Source organism: Prionailurus viverrinus, chromosome C1 (assembly GCF_022837055.1).
Source record: "Prionailurus viverrinus isolate Anna chromosome C1, UM_Priviv_1.0, whole genome shotgun sequence".
Lineage (NCBI taxonomy): Eukaryota > Metazoa > Chordata > Mammalia > Carnivora > Felidae > Prionailurus > Prionailurus viverrinus.
This window is the reverse complement of record NC_062568.1, coordinates 116,195,056-116,214,985: the sequence shown is the minus strand read 5'-3', so window position 1 is coordinate 116,214,985 and position 19,930 is coordinate 116,195,056. Positions and strand designations below refer to the sequence as shown.

Here is a 19,930-nt window from a genome sequence, read left to right as displayed (position 1 = left end):
GGCACTCCACTCACCAAAACTCGATTATGACTATCTAGTTGACCCACAATATGATAATGCCCTGCTCAAATCTAGTATTTGTTCAAATCTAATATTCTGCCCAACTTTGTCAAGCCATTTCATTGGCTTCTACGTCATGCCTTCCTGCTATGTTTGTGAAAAGAATGCAAACTAATTTTCTTACAGTACACCCCCTGTTATAACACATATGTTAATTAGCACGGTGTTGAGACCACATCTTTGGACTGGAACATAATACTAAATAGAATACTACTGTAATGCAGTTAGCCTATAAAGTAATGTTTTACCAAATACATTTGAAAGATACTCAACTAAATGTACCAAGGAAAATAAGAAAAATAAATTTAGAAAGATACTTTGAAAAAAATACATAATATAATCCGTAAGTTTTTTTTTTCTTTTCATTTTTTAAAAATTTAAATCCAAGTGAGTTAACATATAGTGTAATAATAGTTTCAGGAGTAGAATTTACTGATTCATCACTTACATTTGACACCCAGTGGTCATCCCAAAAAGTGCCCTCGTTAATGCCCTTCACCCATTTAGCCCATCCCCCCCCCAACACCCTGCCAGCAACCCTCAGTTTGTTCTCTGTATTTCAGAGTCTCTTATGGTTTGCCTCCCTCTCTGTTTTTATCTTATTTTTCCTTCCCTTCCCCTATGTTCATTTGTTTTTTGTTTCTTAAATTCATAATCCCTAAGTTTTAAAAGATATCTTCCAAATAAGCTAATGATATGATTTGTTATTCACACCACTGCTCCTGTCCCATAAAGAATGCTGTAGTAAGTCAACAGGAGAGTATTCAGTGTCACTAATAGCATGACCAACGTCAAAGCGGTCCTCTCTAATTCAGTTCTTATGTCTCTTATCAGCAGGAGAACTTAATTACCACAACCCAAATATTTTCAGCAAATGTAGTGTAAAGAGAAAAAAATCCAGGTGGCACAGAAGAGGTATCTTTGCATAGTGATGTGATATTTTATTAAAAACAATTTTTTTAATGTTTATTTATTTTTGAAGGAGAGAGAGAGAGAGAGAGAGAGAGAGAGAGAGAGAGACAGAACATGAGCTGGGGAGGAGCAGAGAGAGAGGGAGACACAGAATCCAAAGTAGGCTCCAGGCTCCAGGCTGTCAGCACAGGGCCCGACACGGAGCTCAAACCCACGAACCGGGAGATCAGGACCTGAGCCGAAGTAGGACACTCAACCGACTGAGCCACTCAGGCACCCCAGGTGATGTGATATTTTAAATGATCATTATTATCACTTATTAAATGTTTCAGGTGCCAAGCATTGTGCTTAGTACCTACATGCATTATTACATTTGATTCTCACAGCTCTGACAAATAATTATTATTACCCTCCTTTTGTAGATGAGGAAGCTGAGACTGAACGGGTTCGGTATGTTACCCAGGTAACACAAACTTAGTTCTGCTTTAGTCCAAAGCTTCTGCATTTAACCAGTACGTATTACTTGTTTGTGGGCAGACATAACAATAATATCAGCTAACATGACAGGATGTCAAATGCAACTTTTCCTGTCCTCTCAGAGTTTCAGCAGGGGCCTCAAAGGCCAAGATCAAAACAATAGGAGTCCAACACTTCCATATTCTAAAGAGAAGTGCAATGCTTATGAAGTAGGGCAGCCCCAAACTGGCTGTGTTAACATCAGTTCATTACCCTTGTCAAAACTATGTACAAGGAATTATAATTAGTTAGTTGTAAGAGTTACAAGGGACAATATAAAGAACTTCTTTAAAGAAATTGGGCGGTGTGTGTTTCCTTGCCTCCTAAGGGAAAAGGGGGAGGTACTTCCTGCCCACCTCACACTAAGGGACTGGAAGCTTAAGATAATCACTCAAAGTGCTTAACTTGTACCCAGAATAGGAGAAACACAGGGATTGGTATCCACCCCTGCTGAGCGGGATAAAAAATGCTGGTTCATAGCTAAATTTTAAAGGCTGCTTAGGTACAAGGGCCAAATTAAATGTTTCAGCAGAAGAGGAAGTTTTATAAAATGCCACAGTGTGAAAAATTACATATAAAAGTAAGTTTAATAACATGAAACTTTACAATTTCATTAAATTAATGCAATGTTAGTAACCATCCAAATAATTAAGTGGTTTATCTTAATTTTTTGATCTAATCATCCTTTTCAAAACCTCCTCTAAAGAAATAACTGTCCCAAACTAGAACTTGTATACTTTACAAATAGCTTCAAAATAGCTTGTTTTATTATTATTATTATTATTATTATTATTTTTAATGTTTATTTATTTTGAGAGAGAGGCAGAACGCGAGGGCAGAGGGGCAGAAAGAGAGGGAGACACAGAATTCAAAGCAGACTCAAGGCTCTGAGCTGTCAGCACAGAGCCCAATGGGGGTGCTTGAACTCACAAATCGTGAGATCATGACCTGAGCCGAAGTTAGAAGTTTAATGGACTGAGCCACCAGGTGCCCCCAAGTAACACAGTTTTTACATCACAAACTAAATCTTGGCTAAATTCTTAGCAAGACACTGGAAAATAAAGACAGCAAAATTCTTACTTCCTATAGTGTTCAAAGGTTGGGAAAAAAATTCCAGAAAGTAAAAAGAAACATTTTTTTAAAGTTTTAAAGATCATAAAGTACTACTACCACTTTTTAGAAATTTTGAAAATAGAGAAAATGAGAGGAAAATGCCTGTAAGCCTACCATCTCTGGTAATCACTAGTATATTTTAGTATATTTCCTGTCTTTTTTTTCATAAGCATATTTTTATATAGTAGCAATTATAGTATATATGTACTCGTATCCTGCCTTTTTTAGTGTTATATAAACAATGTACTTTTCAAGGATTTAAAACTATAGACATAACAGGCTCTCCTAAAAACGTACATTCATATCCCCTGAACAATGTAACTTCCTATCTTATTCTAAAGCCAAAAAGCCAGAAGACAGATTTCTCGAGTTTGCAAATCATCCCAAAATTATACATTCAACGGATATTTTATCTCACTTGACAATATAAAAGCAACACAAAGTACATTCACATAGTTATTAAACATGTCTCCTATTCCTCAAATTACCATTTAAAACACACGAAGTTTTAGGTCTGTAATGTATGAAACCCTCAGGCCCAACAATATCACTTAGAAGCAATCATAGTTACTACTCTTCCCCTTCTCCTCCTGGCCTGTTCGGAACTAAAGGGTCAGGGGGAACTGAATGTAAGGCAGGCATCCATGCCTGATGCTAAGGAGCCACATCAGAGCAGAGCCGGAGGTGAGAGCACCAGAGCTTGGGGAGTCAGGACAGCATGCGCATAGGAGGGCTGTTGGTGTAGCAGACAGGGCCTGAACAAGGTCAAGAGTCCAGGCCCTGCAGATGTTAATGCCTGAGCAGAATGAGGGGGCAGCCAGGCTGATGAGTGGCCGGGGTGGACTGTCAGAGCCAGGGCTGGGTGAGGAAGTGGGGGCAGACTGGCACGGAGTACTGACAAGTGAAGCTCAGGCTGGGTTTCAGCCTGTCAGCTGGGTGCCTATGCGTAACAGACAAGCCACTCAAACAGAACACCTTGACCATTGAATACAGGCCTCCCCACCATCTGAAAATAGGGCATTTCTATGAAACCTTTCATAACCCAAATTGGCATAAAGTGAAAAAGTAATTACCATTAATTTATACGGAAAATTGTTTCAGCTTTCCCAGACCCCCCAAAATAGCCTCTCTCAGGATTCTGATACCTTAGCACACATCTTGCTGACAGATGCACAAAATAAACTCAGCTAAAGTATAGATGCTCACAGATGCAGTTCAAAGCCATGGTGGCTGATGCTGAGACGCGGAGTGTAGTTCCAGGGGCAGGAGCTCCGCGGAGACACTCTAGCTGAGTGCGTCTATAATAGCTCAGTTCAATGCAAAATAAATGCTGAACGCTACTTTCACTTTTTGCCTTTCTTTGTGGCAGTGAATGTCCTCTTCAGATTTCTTTCAGTTAGCAAAAACAGGGACATAGGTAGATTGCCCGTAAAAGCAAACAGCCTAATGTGAACTTTCAAAAAATGGGAGATACCTACCTGTACCATGCAAGTATTAAAAAGAATGAGGTAGAGATCTATGTGTAGATATGGGAAAATGTGCAAAATAAAAGTGGGGGAAACAATTTCTCTAGTATGATTCCTTCTCTATACCCTTTTAAAAAAGACATACATATATCTATATACATACCCATCCACAAACAAATGTGCACATGCACACTCACACACACACACATCTTGCCATGATGTGAACTGAATATTATATAACTGACTCCTCCTCTGTCCAGCCTCCTTCTCTGATATGGAGTGGGTGGACTAGGCCTTTTCTCTTCCTCAAAGTGAACGAAAGGGGTAGTTAGGAAGTGATCATCTTACCATCATTTGGATTTTCTCGGTTCAGAATAAGGTCAGTTCTGTCAGTAAAACTTTCATCATCTTCACACTGATATTTTATACAATCAGACCATACTTTAAACATTTTTTTTTTGTATTGTTTTTGTAATACCATGACTCAGTGTTTTGGAAGATTAAATTTTATGGACGCTGCTTATTGCATCATAGTGGATAAGCAAGAAATCATCAACAATGAGACCAGCAAGGACTTGAAACAAGTTTTTTACTCTCCATTTTATAACTTTATAATGCTTGAACCTTTTTTTTAAACTGGTATTACATACTTTTGTTGTTGTTTTTTAATGTTAAGACAGGATCTATTTGGATGGTGGAAAAATGGCTCTTTTAAATTGTATTCTTGGGGCACCTGGGTGGCTCAGTCGGTTAAGCGTCCGACTTCAGCTCAGGTCGTGATCTCGCGGTCCGTGAGTTCGAGCCCCACGTCGGGCTCTGGGCTGATGGCTCAGAGCCTGGAGCCTGCTTCAGATTCTGTGTCTCCCTCTCTCTCTGCCCCCCCCCCCCCCGCCATTCATGCTCTGTCTCTCTCTGTCTCAAAAATAAACTTTAAAAAAAAAAAACAAAAAAAATTACATTGCATTCTTTACATTTTTCTATACTAAATAAAATCTTAATGCTTTTTTAAAAAAATGAACACACATAATATTGCAGAAATATCACTTCTAATAATTTATCCAAGGGAAGTCGCTGGATAAATTCACAAATATATATGAAAGAGTGGATTTAGATTACTGTAAAATGGAAAATAAATTTCTAATAGGGACTATCATTAAATGTATTTACTGTACATTAGATGTACAATATTATGGCAAACCCATAGACTGAAATACTATTAAGTTACACCCTGTTCAAAATCTATTAAGTAAAAGAAAAATGTTATAAAAGACTGTGCAGTATAATTCAAAAATCTGTATGAATAAATACATAAAATTTAAAAGTAAACATGGATATATACCAAAATGTTAACAGAGATTATCTCTAAGTAATAGAACTATGGTGAGTTTTCTTTTGGTTAATCTTTACTTTCAAATTTTTTAATTTTAGTTTTTAGATGTTTATTTTCGAGAAAGAGAGAGAGAGCACGCAAGCAGGGGAAAGGCAAAGAGAGAGGGGTACAGAGGATCTGAAGCAGGCTCTGTGCTGACAGCAGACAGACTGATGCCGGGCTTGAACTCACAAACCACAAGATCATAACCTGAGCTGAAGCTGGACACTTAATCAACTGAGCCACCCAGGCACCCCTGTATTTTCTAATTTTTAAAAATAAACATAAATCACTTGTACAACATTTGTTTCAAAAAAAAAGATAACTTACTTTTAGAAGATTCATTATATATGTTCTGAACACCTACTTCATATAAGGCATTTTGGGAATTAAAACAGCAGTAACAGCAGTTGAGCTTTATTAAGTAACTATTATATGCCAACCATTTCAGTCACTTTATATCGATTTTTGGAGCACTTCTTTGAGGTCGTATATCAGTTAGAATTAAGTTTGTGTACAGATTACTTAAAAACTGAAAATGGCAGGAGCTTAGCCAATGTTTTTAAACAAAGAGATGTCTGTTTCTCTCCACTTAAAAAAAGAGAGTGGCACCTGGCTGGCTCAGTTGGTGAAGCACACAACTCTTGATCTCTGGGTTGTGAGTTCGAGCTCCACGTTGGGCATAGACTTACTGGAAGGAAGGAAACAAGGGAGGAAGGAAGGAAGGAAGGAGAAGAAGGAAGGAAGGAAGGAAGGAAGGTGAGTAGCAGCCTAAGGTGCCCCAAGGTCCTTGAGCTCCAATGCTTCTGCTATGCCATCCCCAACGCATAGCTTCTATATTCACAATCACTTCATAGTTCATATGAGCTGTTAGAGTTCCAGCTATTACACGTGCATTCCAGGAAGTAGAAAGGAAAAAAGGCAGCTCTATTAAAGCAGCATTCCTGAAAGTCCCATATAATGCTTTTGCTGATTGCCCACTGACCAGGACTTAGTCACATGTACTAGATACATGTGAGACTGGGAAACATAATCAGTCATCTTTTTTTTTTTTAAGTTTATTTATTTTAAGAGAGAGATAGAGCACGAGTTGGGTAGGGGCAGAGAGAGTGGGGAGAGAGAGAATCCCACACAGGCTCCACACTGTCAGGACAGAGTCCATTGTGGGGCTCGAACCCACAAACCACGAGGTCATGACCTGAGCCAAAACCAAGAGTCGGACGCTTAACCGACTGAGCCACCCAGGCACCGCAATCATTCATCTTTTTATCCTGCAATGTGCCCAGCCAAAAAATTGACTTCTGTGTCTTAAGAGAATGGACATTAGAGTTGGCAAAAAATCTGTGCCACAGGCAGGTATTATTATCCTCATTTACAGACAGAAAACAGAGGTGCAAAGCCACATGGTTAAGTGACAGAACCATACTCTGAAACCAGTCTATGTACCTTTCACTCCATACTATATCCCATTAGAAAAATCATACACATGAAAATAAAATACAAACACACGTACAGGACACTTATATATAATTATAGGCAGTTTATTATTAAATGAAATTTGACAGATGAGAAAGCATCTACCAAAAGAACAAAACTGAGAGGCATTCCTGACAAATAGAACAACAGTAACAAATATTTCTTTCTTTCTTTTTTTTTTAAGTAATCTTCACTCAACGTGAAGCTCAAGCTCATGACCCCGAGATCGAGTCGCATGCTGCACCAACTAAGCCAGCCAGGCGCCAGACCAAATACTTCTGAAGCACTTATTATGTGCCAAGAGTTTTCTAAGATGTGTAAATTTTTTTTTTTAGTGTAGCATATATAAAGCACATAAAGTCCACTAATCCTAAGCGTACAGCTCAAAGAACTTTTACATATGAATACCCTGTGTAACCACCACCCGTCACACCTCAGGTTCCTTCGTGTCCCTTTCCAGGCAGTAACCATCCCCCAGAAGGAATCACCCATCTGACTTCAATCCACGGATTAGTTTTGCCTTTTCTTGAATTTCATTTAAACAAAATCATACAGTAGTATTATTTTGGTATGGTTTCTTTTGTGCAAAATAGAATCTGTAGGATTCACTCATGCTATTGTATATAACAGTAGGGTTTTTTTTTCCCCCTTGCTGAGTATTATTCCATCTAATAGAAACACCAGCATTTATTAATTCATTCTCCTGTTGACAGACATGAACATTTGTTCCCAGTTTTGACTGTTATGAGGAAAGCTCTTATAAACATTCTTCTATGTGTCTTTAATGTATATAGTCACTTATTTAAATCTCTTGGGTATTACCTAGCAGTAGAATTGCTGGTTATAGGGCAGACATACACTTCACTTTATTTTTTTAAATTAATTAATTAATGTTTTAATTTACATCCAAGTTAGTTAGCATATAGTGCAACAATGATTTCAGGAGTAGATTCCTTAACGTCCCTTACCCATTTAGCCCATCCTTCCCTCCCACAACTCTCTGTTTGTCCTCTATATTTAAGAGTCTCTTATATTTTGTCCCCCTCCTTGTTTTTATATTATTTTTGCTCCCCTTCCCTTGTGTTCATCTGTTTTGTATCTTAAAGTCCTCATATGAGTGAAGTCATATATTTGTCTTTCTCTGACTAATTTCACGTAGCATAATGCCCTCCAGTTCCACCCACATAGTTGCAAATGGCAAGATTTCATTCTTTTTGATTGCCGAGTAATACTCCATTGTGTGTGTATGTGTGTGTGTGTATATATATATACATACATATATACATATATACATATATATACACACACACACACACACACACACATAGCACATCTTCTTTATCCATTCATCTATCGATGGACATTTTGGCTCTTTCCATAGTTTTGTTACTGTCGATCATACACTTCACTTTAACAGACACTGCCAAAGACCTGTCAAAGGGGGCTGTACCAATTTACACCCTCCCTAGTAGTGTATGAGTTCTGGCCACTCCTTCATCTCACCAGGACTTAGATTATTAGGCTTTTTTATTTTAGCCATTCTGTTACGTTGTGGCATCTCACTGTGGTATCCGTGCAAACTTTACAAACTAATTTATTTCTTACCATACCAGGCCACACATCCTTTGTCACCACAGAATCATAATTTATTTTTTTAAATGACTTTTGTAGATCATCACGTAATGTTGGCATCAAGCATTATACACTCTAAAAATATTACTAATCCAAAACAGGTCAGTTCTAGGACATTCTAGGTCAGTCCTCTTCTATCAAAGATGGCAATTTAAGTCATAAATGTAGATAAAAGATGGAAGAAAATACCAGGAGTGTGTAGAGTCGTGGAAGTCAAAGGAAGAGAATCCTTAAACAGAAAAGAATGGTCAACAGTGACAGATACACCATCAAAAGGTCAAATAAGGTAAAGACTTGAGTGTCTGTTGGTCATAAGAACTTGGGTAAGTGCAGGTTCAGTGGCATGGCAGGGGTCACAGTGAAATGAGAAGTGGGTGGGAAAAAAGAATGGAAATAGCAACTGCAGCCAATGCTTTCAAGGGGTTTATCCAGGGAGGCAAGTGGACAACAGAGTGGTAGCTGAACAGGAATACAGGGCTCAGGAAAGCCTTTTTTTTTTTTTTTTTTTTAAGGATAGAGGAGAGCTAAGCTTGTTTAAACAGTGGTGGAAAGGAATCAGTAGAGAAGAAACAAAGGTCTGAGAGCAAACCCCAAGAGGGAGGCAGGGTGTGGCCTCCAACTGGAGCTGCAGGGATTAGCATTTGTCAGGAAGAAGAAGAGTGCTTCCCTGGGAACAGAAGGTAATGAGGAAAGAAAGGCAAGGATGCAGGTATATATGTAGGTGTAGGGGCCTTACGCTGATGAACCTCTCCTCTGGTGGCTGCTCTTTTCTCTTTGAGATAACAAGGGCGATTATCTGCTGGGAGTAAAGTGAAAGATGGAAAGCCCGAGGATAAAGAAGGTTTAAGATAGGTGTGAAATTGAAAAAAAAGAAGCAAGAACCTACAGGTTCCCTAAGCAGAGAGTTTGTATGTATGTATGATTTATGCATATATGTATGTATGTACGTATTTGCCAATGACTATATCACTTTATTCTGTATCCCAGTAAAGCAAAAGTCTCAAATGGGAGGTAAGCAGAGAGTTTTTCAAAAAGCAGAGGTAGGGGCTAAACCTTTGAGAACATGAATCATGATTAGAAACTGTAAATGAGAAGAAAAGACAGAACCAGATAAAGAATGGGCAAGACTGGGGAGAGCTAACAGAACCAGGAGAATGTGGATCACAGATAGGATGGGAGGAAAATGTCCTAAAAAGAAAAGGAAGAGGCATATCAGTGTTTTATAAGTAAAGAGACTTAACGACTGAGAAAGGTCCTTGTTTTTGATGACAGGGCATTAAATAAATGGTGTCAAAGGGACGGTAAGGACAGCTAACAGCTCGCTACAGCTTATGAAGACAATCAGTGAGCAAACAAATAGAACATTTTTTTTGTAAAATTGGTGAGAAAAAATAAAAACAAAAGGGGCAAGCAACCTCAAACACAACAGTTTAAAGTTGGGGAAAAAAGCCTATACATGTTTTTAAATTGCAGCAAAAACAAACAAACAAAACAAACAAACAAGATCCACAAAGGATGAAGACATGGAAGAGGTTTGAGGCAGGTTAGGTCTCATGGAAGAAAGAGGCTTAAGAGTCTGAGAAGGATGGCAGCGCTTACAGAACTGGGAAAAAGACAAGAAAAGTATGTATAGTGTAATGAAGGCTCAGACCAAGAAAGGTAAACTTTCTCATACCAAGTCAGTGAAGCTTGTCATGGTGTACCAGGCTGTAATCTATGAAAATAAAATAGCCCGGGGGCGCCTGGGTGGCTCAGTCGGTTAAGCGGCCGACTTCGGCTCAGGTCATGATCTCGCGGTCCGTGAATTCAAGCCCCGCATCGGGCTCTGTGCTGACAGCTCAGAGCCTGGAACCTGTTTCAGATTCTGTGTCTCCCTCTCCTTGACCCTCCCCCGTTCATGCTTTGTCTCTCTCTGTCTCAAAAATAAACAAACGTTAAAAAAAAAAATTAAAAAAAAATAAAAAAATAATAAAAAAAATTAAAAAAAAAAAAAAAAAAAAAAAGAAAAGAAAATAGCCCGGCCATTTTAGAGAAGAAGCCTGGCTACTTGAGGATAAAATCTTTAAGAGCTACTCAACAACAAGGTGGATAGTTAATAGATTAATGGCTGGACATTTGATTGAAGTTGGATAGCATGATTCATAGAGGGTCTGGCTTATGTGACTCTTCATCTCTCTCCTAAAGCTGGGCACAAGAGTGAACAAAATAAACTAGTGCCAAAGATAGAAAAACTAGTCATTTTCTCCACTCAGGGGAATGCCTTGCCTCTCGGTGTAAATAATGGAAGATCAGTGGAGCCAAGGAACCCGGTGATATGATGAGGGCAAAAGTGAAGTCTCGGGTACTGAGTGAAGGAGAGGCATGTTTGTGGGGAGAAACTGGGTTTGAGGAAATTAATAAACACAAGGAAACAGGAACATATAACATCAACAGAGGAGGAGATACAGCAGGTGATTGTAATTTTTCTGGGGAGGAATGAATGGAAAATCAAAAGGGGATCATCTCCCGGCAGTAACAGCAGAAGTGCATGTGGGTCTGGTTTTATAGAACATACACACACAATTGCCAAGGTTCTTTAGCCTGCTTAGTGAGAGAGGACTGCCTATTCAATCAAGTCCTTCTTAGACCAGTGTTTCATGAACTGCCCTAACCAAACCCATGGCAAGAAATACATGTTTTGTCATAATACACACACAAACACATGCACACACACACACACACCTGAAATAGAAGTTTCACAAAATAATTACCATATGATAAAGTAAAACATAAAGTGAACACCAAATATGATGTTCCCATTATGCAAATACATTTAAAATTCCAAAATAAGTAATATAAAATAAATTATACATAATATAATATAATATAATATAATATAATATAATATTACATAACATAATATAATATTGTATAAAAAATATACAATTAACAAAGATCCAATGTAATGCAGTGGGTGACTTTTCCTGTTCATAAATTAATTCCAGTCTGGAAAACACAAAGACAATGCTACGTACTTACCAGGATCACTAGAGTCTTTTATCCTTTTGTTTTGAATTGGGTCAGGGTTGAAAATCCTCCTTGAAACAATGAGTTGATGTGAATGGCAAAAATAGTACTACATTCTTTCTACTTTGCAATTTAGAAATGTATTATTTGGTCATAATACAAAATGATGATAAGTAAGCAATGTCATAGACTCATTCTTCAGAGTAAATGAAGAACTAAGCCACAAGAAGTCATTTTCTTCACAAACTAAAAGTATAGTACAACTTATAATATCAGTGATCCCATCACTCTGGACTGTGATATCTGTATCTCACTTCATCAGCATGATGAAATGTCCCATAATGGTATAGAACGGGGGTATGTCATCACTAAGAGGTGAAGTTTTAATTTTCAGCTGATATATCATCAAAAATCATAAACATAACATCCATGAATTCGAGATGAATACTTTTTTCCAAGAGGTATGTAGCCATTTTTCTCTTCCGCCACTAATAGACAACGAAATAAAACAATAATGAGTCTTTTCCAGGAAAGGTCCATGAATAAAAAGGAAACTGTGATCATTTTACATTTTTTTCTTTGAAAACATTTGGAAAGGTTTACTGAAAAGTCCAGTATGCTATGTTTCCAAGAGTCTTTTTTAATTTTAAAGATGTTTAACTTTCATTTGCAACATTAATACACATACAGAGTCTGTCATTTTAGTCAGGTTTTGCACATTTGATAAACCCATATTTTAAATAATCTTCATTAAAAGTCTTAGACTCTTTCTCAATTCACTATTTTCTCAACATTTTTGTCCATCCAAATGCAGCTATTGAACATGTTTCTGTATTCTTTACTTCATGCTTTCTTCTTCTAATAGCTAAGTAATAAATTCTAAGGACAAATGGATCTCATTTTCTCTTAAATTATCATTATCACTGAACTCTTACGAATACTACACTTTAGGAACACATTTAAAGTTCACAAATAAGACTTGGTTAGACAGCATCTCACCATTTTCACCAGAGGCCAATACAGTTCTGCTACATTTTGCTTGACCTTGAATTCTGCTAATCTAAATGAACTGGGTGATGATAACCACTGCGCTATGATCACGCTCAAATGGGCCATTACTTTAGTTCACATAACGTTCCTCTTCTGTTCCATGTTACCCCTTCCAGTTTAAGTAGGGACCAGGGAAAAGACAGTTTGAGTGAATGCTGTTGTAGAGCCGGCTGTGTCATTTCCTCCCAGCAGGTCCTATTATCATCGGCCTTAACAGACTCTTAAATAATCAGAGTACCAAAGAATACAGCTAAATATTTAAATATCGGGGCGCCTGGGTGGCTCAGTGGGTTAAGCGTTTGACTCTTGATTTAGGTTCAGGTCATGATCTCACAGTTTGTGAGTTCAAAGCCTGTGTCCAGCTCTGTGCTGACAACGTGGAGCCTGTTTGGGGTTCTCTCTCCCCCTCCTTGGCTCTCTCTCTCAAAATAAATAAATAAACATTAAAAATTTTAAATATAAAACTATGCTTCATATTGCTAAGTAACCAATTCAAACATATTCTAGATAGCTGGTGTTTTTTGTTTTTTTACTCTGGTAGAAAAAAAGAAAGAGGAAAAAAAGCACATCTCTTTTAAGTAAGTAGCTGCAAGAATAATACACACACACACACACACACACACACACACACACACACCACCACAATCTGTCCTAAAATTTAACATCCACACATGGGGTGCCTGAGTGGCTCAGTCAGTTAAGCATCTGATTTCACTCAGGTCATGGTCTCACGGTTCCTGAGTTCCAGCCCCATGTCAGGCTCTGTGCTGACTTCTGAGAGCCTGAAACCTCTTTCAGATTCTGTGTTTCCCTCTCTCTCTCTCTCTGCCTCTCTTCTGCTTGTGCTCTGTCTCTTTCTCTCTCAAAAATAAATAAACATTAAAAAATTAAAAAAAAATAACACCCACACAGAAAAAAATCCACACGTATGCCATTTCTAACTTTGAAGGAAAATTAATAATTTCTTCCATGTCCTCTGTTGTAAACATTTATCACTGCTGTAAACACTTCCAAAGTCAGAAATCTAACTTTATTTTTTTTTAATCTTTATTTATTTATTTATTTATTTATTTATTTATTTATTTATTTTTGAGACAAAGAGAGACAGAGCATGAATGGGGGAGGGTCAGAGAGAGAGGGAGACACAGAATCTGAAGCAGGCTCCAGGCTCTGAGCTGTCAGCACAGAGCCCGACACGGGGCTCGAACTCACGGACTGTGAGATCATGACCTGAGATGAAGTCGGACGCTTAACCAACTGAGCCACCCAGGCACCCCAAGAAATCTAACTTTAAAAAAATAGAGCGTAAATAATAAACTTTAATATAAGTGGATTAATACTGCCTAAGTCGAATGCTAAAGAGTCCATTCTCAGGCTGCTACCCAGGAATCTAAGACTTATAAGGATAAAAATATTGAATTTCCTTTTCAAAAACAGGGGTATAAGAGAAACATCTGGGATAGCTAGATGTGAAGAAGTAAGTCCTTTACATTTCCTTCTCTTACCTCACCATCAGTTACTTAATCCTTCAATCTCACAACCCATTCTAATGCCCATGAAGTGAAGAAAAATTGCATGTTTTCTTTTCTTTAGGATAAAAATTATTTAAGTCAGAGAGGAAAAAAGACCAAAGATTCCATCCTGTCTAACCCTCTTGGAACCAGTGCAGGATAATCCTTCAAGTTTTGGTCTTTTATTTCACCCAGTTTTCAAAATCCCCACTTTCACTGAGGCAAACAGATCGCCATTTTATTAATTTAGTAAGAAGCACTGAACACTGAAAATATTTTCAAACGTATTTTTGATCCTGACATTGTCCAAGTTAATCCACTTCTCTGTGTCTCAGGTTCTAAAACAATAAGGGGAATATTTTCCACCTATTATATGAAAGAAAAGGAGGATGAACTTAAAATTTCCATAGGTTTCAAGAAATGTATTAGAATTTAAAAGCAGGAGGTATAACTCTGAAGAACTTTTTTTATTTTTATTTTTTATTTTTTTTGTTTATTTAAAAAAAATTTTTTTAGCGTTTCATTTATTCTTGAGAGAGAGAGAGAGAGAGAGAGAGTACAAGCAAGAGAGAGGCAGAGAGAGAGGGGGACACAGAATCCGAAGCAGGCTCTAGGCTCTCAGCACAGAGCCCGATGTGGGGGCTCGAACTCACGAACCATGAGATCATGACCTGAGCCGAAGTTGGAAGCTTAACCAACTGAGCCACCCAGGCACCCCTGAAGAACTTTTTTAAAAACTAAACTTACAAGGGCACCTGGGTGGCTCTGTTGGTTAGGTGGCTGACATCAGCTCAGGTCATGATGTCACAGTTCGTGGGCTCTGTGCTGACATTTCGGAGCCTGGAGCCTGCTTGGGATTCTGTGTCTCCCTCTCTCTCTGCCCCTCCCCCACTCGTACTCTGTCTCCTCTCTCTCAAAAATAAATAAACATTTTTAAAAAGTTAAAAATAAGTAAAACTAAACTTACAAATCTAAGTACTTAAAAAAACACTCCTTATGACAGGATCAACCAAATGTGGCCCATCACCTGTTTCTGTATGGCCTCTGAACAAAGCCTGGTTTTTACATTTTTAAATGGTTGAAAAAATAATCAAAGAAGTATAATATTCTGTGACATGTGAAAATCATATGAAATTCAGATTTTAGTGACCATAAATAAACTTTAATTGGAACAGAGCCCATGCTCATTCATTGAAGTATTGTCCATGGCTTTTTATAGCAGAATTGCGTAGCTGTGACAGAGACATATGGCCCACAAAGTCTAGTATTTACCATTCTAGCCCTTTACAGAGAAAGTTTGCCACCTTCTCCCTTAAGAGACCATACGTTTATTCTAATGATACTACAAATTAGGAAAATATTTCCGAAAGTCCATTTTTGAAAATGCTTCCAAAGCCATACCACATTCTTTTGAGTTTCCTCAGGGGTGGCAAACCTTCATTCTTTGGGGATGAATATGAATTTTGGAGATGGCTAAGCCACTTGGAGCCAAAATTGAGTAAGGTTGGTTATGAAGATGAATCAACCAACAAACATTTATTAATAATCCATATTTATGGGAAGTGAAGATCTCTTCGGAAAAAAAAGCACTTTCTCTGACTTCTGAGAGCTAACAATTGAGCGAGGGTATAGTCATATGCTTTCATAGGTTTGACTCAAGCTAAATTGGCAATATATGCACAGAAATAGAAAGTACAGAGGAGGAAAAAGAATTCCGTAATAAAACTAGAAGGTCTACATTCTTGTATGGCTGTGAATTTGCTATAAAGTTGTTTCATTTGTTTGTTTGTTTGCTTTAACAAACAGGAACTCCAATAATACCTCGGGCAATACACTTCTGGAATAAATGAGTGACTCCCGAATAAAATTTTATTTTACTATTTTATGTTTTTAAGATTTTATTTTGAAGTAAATCTCTACACCCAACATGGGGCCCAAACTCACAACCCTGAGATCAAGAATCATATCGTATGATTGCTCTCCCTGAGCAATTTCCTCTGCTCTTAAGGCTTCAAATACCACTTACTGGCTAACTCTGAAATCTGGATCACCAATCTCAGCCTCCCTCCTGGGCTTTGGATCCCCCCGACCTGACATCTCTACCTGAATGCTCCAGACAGACACACTTCAAACTCAACGTGTTCAACACTGAAACAATGATCTTCCTCTCACATTAAAAAATAAAACAAGTTCTCCTACCCACGGTTTCCCAAACTAAGAAACTAAGCCATTTACTTTTTCTGTTCACCTTCAAAGCCAATCACTTTTGAGGCCCCTGTAAATTCTACATCTTGACATGTCCTCTCCTCTTCTCTATTAGGATTTCCCCACTCCAGGCCCTATCCTCTCTTATCTGGACGATTTCAATAGCGTTAAGCCTTCTAACTTATCTCTTTATCTTCTGCCTCTCTCCATCCCATCCAGCCTCCACACCATACCACCATATTATCTTTCCTAATTACCTACCACCCTTCACTGGCTCTCCATTGTCTTTAGAATCGAGTCCAAAGTCCCTAACATGATACAGAAACTCTTGACCGCGTGGCGCCAGCCAACTTCTTTTTTCTGAGTCCTAACTTTTTATTTAGCTAAATCTGTCTGTTGTTTTAGGACACTTCTTGTACTTCAAAGTATTAAAACAGCTTTTAACACCATATTCTATAGTGAAACACTTTGCCAAACCGGACAAGTCTTCATTATTCCCAAGGAGAGACACTGAAACCCCACACTCACCTCATTTCTAGCAATTTCAGTGACCCTAATGCTACCATAATCAAACTCAGCAATTTTCTTTTTCCAGCTTGGTTCCAGGCACCATCCCCTTTAGCCCAGCCTCTCATCTTCATACACTCTCATCTTCAGGCAATAAACTACAATACATCCCTCACACATACCATAAACTTCCACATAATATTCTTGTTTTCATCCATATCTTCTAATTCCTTCCTCAACTCAGTTAACTGCTATTCATCCTGCAAAGCCAAATTCAAATATGGTATCTTCTCTCTAATCTTCCTCCCTATCATACACAGAATTATTTTCCCTCATCACTATTCCCACTAAATTCTGTCTCAATCTCTGTTGTAACTCTTATCACACTGAAATTGTAGGGACTTATTGACATGTCTGCTTATATGCTTTTTGAAACAAAATTTTTTTTTTTTTTAATTTTAGAGAGAGAAAGAGAGTGCAAGCAGGGGAGAGGGCAGAGGGGGAGAGAGAGAATCTTAACCAGGCTCCACATGCAGTGCGGAGCCGGACTCAGGGCTCAATCCCAAGGTCCTGGGATCATGATCTGAGCCAAAATCAAGAGTCAGTCATTTAACCGACCGAGCCACCCAGCCATCTCTGGTTATAAGCTTTTTGAAGGCAGGGAAGCATTTTTTTTTTTCTTAAATCTAACATTTCACTTTTGGTCTGAGAACAGATATTTTAAACTCCTTGTTGAAAAATAATCACCTGTTCTATTATTAAGATAATACCATAATTGTAGTAACTGAGTGACTGAGAGTTTAGAAACAAAAAGAATCCCGAGTCATTCACCAGGGTGGGGGGAATACGGTCTTATATACAAAGTATAATTAAACTGTAGCTTGGGCAAGCTTTCATCTACATCTTGCAATACCAGTTTCTTTCTCTCTCTGCTTCTTTTTTGAAGAAGTTCTTTACAGAACTCTCTTTTAAATACACATTGGATTGGATTTGTATTCCACTCACAGAATTTGAAACTCAGTATAATGCAGAGGTTGAGATCAGGATTTCTGGAGTCTAACTGTCTGGCTCGAATGCTAGCTTTGCTGCCTAGGCTGTTTGACAGGGGCGTTACTCAACCTCTATGTCTTTCAATGAGGAGACCAAAATAATGACACCCCTCATGGTGCTGTTTTAAGGATTAAATAAGTAATGCACGTAAAGAATTTAGAACACTGCCCGGCTCAAAGTAGGTCCCAATAAATGCTGACTGATGTTATCATCAGTTTTAAAAACAGCTTTCTTACTACTTATTTTAGCCCACTTGGTAGAGTGCAATCTCCTAGAAGGAAGGAATTATATTCATCTCATACCCAAATACAATGTAAGTGCTAAAACGGTGCCCTGGAATATAGTAAGTGCTCAATAAGTAATGTGACAGTAAGGCTTCAGACCTCCAAAATCAACAAATTATAAATCACAGCAAAATTTATAGAGTACATACTTAAAACATTTAAAATTGTTTTAAGTAGTTTCAAAACACCTATCTTCCACTGAACTGCTGAAACATAAAACTTTTAAAGCAACACACAAATTATGTTCACTGGGAGCCTTCCCTCTACTCCATCTGATTTGCTTTTAGTCTCTTTTGGTCTAAAATTCTTGTCTATAAGACACGCTACAGATCATTTAAAATATAAATTCCAGGTTTAGAAAACTGTCTATTGTCACATCAAAAAAACCCAATATTCTTCCTTTATATCTGCGTTTTAAAAAATCTATTGCCATATTCAATATTAAAAAAACCCTAATGAAAGGCCAAGAGGTACAATTACTATATTTCCCTGTTTCTACCTGGGAAACTACTTCAGAACCACCTACAAATATCCCCAGTAAGTCTGATGGTAACAAATTGCGATTCCCTTTTTTTATTTCTGTTCTCCCCCTAAAACCCCTTATACATTCACATATCCATGGAAAAGAATGCAAGTGTCTATAATAAATGTACAAAAAAATACAGCTACATAGTAATTTTGTTTTGAAGGACTTAAATCTTACAAAAGCAAATGAAAGTCTTGATCTGAAGCCATACTCCCAGCTTACTTTACCAGGTAACTTAAACTAGAACTACTTACCTAAAGCAAAAAAAGTAAATTATGTATTCGATTGCTACCTAACTTCATGATAAATAATTCAGTAACAATGTATAGATAATATGTGCTATTCTGGAAAAATTTATTAATCAGTTCAAAATGGACCACACTTCAAGCAATGGCGATTCTGGAGTAAAAAAAGGAGCTTAAACAATTTACGCAGAAAACAAAGATTTAAGACTTCTATCTAAAACACTGGAGGTGAATCACTAGCCTCGGGGTAAAGGTTTACATAGTGCCTACTACGTGTCTGGCGTTTAGTAGTTTCTTTACAGAATATGCATGCTGCTGATGCATCAATTACAATACCTAACATTTACAGACGACTCTCACTCATCTCCTTTGGCTCTCAACACCCCTGGGCGCGAGCGTCCCAGTTTCATAGTAGTTTTGACTGAGGTATCACATGTGTTATGTGGGTCCTGGCGGAGACTCCAGCCCTTGACTCACAATCTAATCATCCTCTGCTACACTAGTTACTCAAAAGTTCTTAGATGTCCCACTGTCCGATTTTAAAATCAAAATCCTACTTGACGACTTTCAATATTGTGCTCCTCAGATTCTGTTAAGAATCGAAACACACACAAATGTTTAAAAGTCCACGGTCTCAGCCTGTGGACGTTCAAACTCGCCGGCCAGTCCCGGCGACAGCCCCGCGTTTCCTCCTGGACGGCGCGCTCCCCCTCCCGTCCCTAAGACTGCCGAGCGCCCCCGGCCCCTGGTCTCGGGCCCCGAGGTGAGCGGCGGAGAGATGCCTCGCCAGGCTCCGCCACAGCCACCGCGGCCCACCAGCCGGGTTCCGGACGCCAGTAGTCGCCGGGCTCCGGTCCGACCCTCGCGTGTCCCTCCGGGCAGGGGAGGCGCCCAGACTGCGGGGCCCGGCCGACACCTCCGCGCGTCCCGGCTCCCTCACTGCCAGCCCCGCTGCCCCGCTTCCGACGCCCAGCATGCGACACGCACCGCCTCGAGGGACCG

General features: G+C 38.6%; 1 protein-coding gene across 6 annotated transcripts in view; it reads right to left on the bottom strand.

Moving 5' to 3' along the window:
- The window catches only part of DENND2C (DENN domain containing 2C), a 91,136-nt gene that overhangs the window by 71,067 nt on the left and 139 nt on the right, over window positions 1-19,930 (bottom strand). The gene's annotated exons all lie outside the window — the stretch shown is intronic.